Source organism: Ptychodera flava, chromosome 6, assembly GCF_041260155.1.
Source record: "Ptychodera flava strain L36383 chromosome 6, AS_Pfla_20210202, whole genome shotgun sequence".
Taxonomy (NCBI): domain Eukaryota; kingdom Metazoa; phylum Hemichordata; class Enteropneusta; family Ptychoderidae; genus Ptychodera; species Ptychodera flava.
Window position 1 is genome coordinate 3,307,203 of NC_091933.1, and position 2,798 is coordinate 3,310,000.

At 39.7% G+C, this 2,798-nt stretch overlaps 1 protein-coding gene across 1 annotated transcript in view; it reads left to right on the forward strand.

Moving 5' to 3' along the window:
- The first annotated feature begins 302 nt into the window (after positions 1 to 302).
- Positions 303 to 2,798, forward strand: part of LOC139134608 (metabotropic glutamate receptor 3-like) — a 116,395-nt gene continuing 113,899 nt past the window's right edge. Inside the window, exon 1 of the mRNA XM_070701529.1 lies at positions 303 to 611. The gene's annotated coding sequence lies outside the window, so the exon portion shown is untranslated. The remainder of the gene's footprint in view (positions 612 to 2,798) is intronic.

Genomic DNA, 2,798 nt, shown 5'->3' on the forward strand with positions numbered 1-2,798 from the left:
AATGGTCAGAATTCGATAACGACTGCCGCGTTCTAAACTGTAGTGTTTTGCTTTCAAATGAGTATTCTATGTAGGTCGCAATAATATTGACAGGCTCGTTGATGTACAGATACGCAATCTTATAGAATCTTGCTTTGTTTTATCGTGTGTATCACTGTGCCGAGATACCATTAACTCATAAACTCCGCCGTTGCCATGGCGATATTCTGTTATCAAATCAATTTCACTCCTTTCATTATTAGTTTACGTGCTGTTTAACTGGGCGCATGCGTGTGAGGTCTCTCCGTTCCGAGCCAGCTCGATTGGATTTGGCATTTCAGCTAGAACAACAAATCCAAGGAGCGACATCGTCCAAGTTTTTCGTCGTAGTCATCTTCAGAGAAAGAAGTCGAGTATTGTCATCATGATTTGATTTTGCGAAAAGATTTTCAGAGTTTTCCTTCACCCTGACGAGATCAAATATCGAGTTCTGGAATCGGGATCCGACTATACTGTTGATTCTAATACCAGTTTCTTCAGTAGACGCAAAGAGGGCTGGAAATTGCCAGATACAGGCCTCTATAACATCAAATCGCTCAGGTGTGGTTCAACATTTTGGGTTTCTATCTAAGGTAAGGTGGAGACAATTGTTAAAATTTTCGTAATTATGTTCATCCCAAACATTGTAAGCAATGCATGTCTTCAAATGGTTGAATGGGTTTTAAGTGAACTTCTTTTCACAAAGCCGGAGTTCAGCATTTGTTCCCTGAGTTTGGTTTCAATTTATCTTGTTATTTTGCCAACGTTCAGTGATGTCTGTCCCAAAATACGTTTGTCTAATGGACACACGGTCATCATCTCGATTCTCCGATTCGCCTCAACGAAGACCAACCATTCCGCGCTTGAAACATGCAGGATAAAACGCAAATACTACGCAGTACTCGGCGCGGACAGAAATATTCTGACAGGTTTTCAATGGATGTCCGGAAAGCTTTAATGTTATCATACCATTTTCATGGCAGGCGTGGATTCAGATCCGTTTGAAGGGAAATATTTTCCTTAGCGAACATGATTGAAAAAAATGCATGCAATGAAATAATGGGCCCACTCGCGGAAGCTGTGTGCTGGACAAATACGAGCAGAAGATTACAAGTAGCTACACTTCAATATCATTTCATTATTGTGTTTAAGAAAATGTTTCATTGATTTTTTTATTCCTTTTTTTTCCGCGTTCGTCAGTTCGCATATTTCATTTGTGCATTTTGAAATTTGTGCCTAAAGGGCTTTTGTAGCATCCTGGAACAGAGAGAAAAAAACTTAGCGCGCCAACCACAATGAAGCGCTGGTAAACGTGAGTGACGTCAGGGCGGGAAATAGGCTGTCTTTTCTATGTCGTCTCGGACAAAGCTCATCGATAGACTTGGATGTAATACAAGAAGACGACTTGCCCACAAAAGTGTGTAAATTTCAAATCAATTTTTTAAAAGTTTTTTTTTTCTGAGAGCTTATGAAGGGAGTTTCGGATATACTCACGGATGGGTCGTTCTGAATGCAACGCTCTGCAGCATTTCGTGAACACTCCTCAGATGCGCCTGAATCTCTTGGTTATTTTGTGCATTAAAAACGACAAAACCTATATTTTAGAACAGATGTTCGGCAAAATCTACAGTATTTATGTTGAAGGGCAAAGCTGTGTGGTTATTATTCCTATGACTTTATAGTGATTCCACGCCACTTCTTCCCTTTATCTTTGACAATACCATGTCTATTATTTCTCTGTTGGCGCTCATTTAGAATTGGCACGGCGTATGTTCCTTTCAGAGAAGGCTATGAAATGAAATCGATATCACACACTCTTGCCAATTAACACCACTGCGCAATAGTAAACTTGACAGTTTCTATTTCAGAAGTTACATCCGGATTCATTATTCTATAAATTACACTCCTAAGGCGATTTATTATTTTTCAAAAAAAATCTTTGCATTAGGCAGGAAATACATTGTCATTTCAAGTTGTCACTGACCAAACTGCCTGTGCCGCTGTGACCCTTGACTGTCTTGGGAACAGAGTGAGAAATACACAAATAGATATTTTAAGAGTGTGACATATAAATTCTAGATTAGCATAAGAGATAGATTTAGAAGCACACATTTCTCATGTGGTAACGCCTACTGCAAACGGGTTACAACTCCCCTCCCCCAACGTCTCTGATACCGCGAAGCTCTCATAATGTCCTGGCAAACAAACAGAGGCAGGGCTTTAGTGATATTTCTGCAACTGTTTTATTATCAGAGGAACTACATGCTATTCAAGTGTTCCAACTTTGCTTCCATACTATTATGAGTATTATCTTTTTTATATGTAAAGTAGACGTGAGTTCTGTGGTTTTTCGTCGTTTTGGGGATATTTTTTGTGCCTGCAAACTGCATTGACCCGTAGACTAACATCAAGTGTACGACACAGTTTAACGACATGACAAGCAGCATCCTAAATTTTCATTTCAAGTTGACGCTTGTTCAGGTAGGCTGACAAACAACGGGAAGGGTGACGGTCTTTATACTATGCGGTGATTACTGATACAAATTTAATTTCCTTCCAAATGAATAAAACCCTGGTATCGACGACTCCGCGTCGCCAGGGAAAAAGCGCAACTCGGTGTCTTCCTGTGCAATTGTTGGCCTACCAAGTATTCGTAATTGCCTGCGTTGTTGACATTTTCTCGTACACATGTTTTGCTGAGTTTCAGCGTAAACTATTAGCTTCAGAAATGCTTCACCAAATCGCTAATCTAATACAGATATTTTTCCAAACGTATTGAA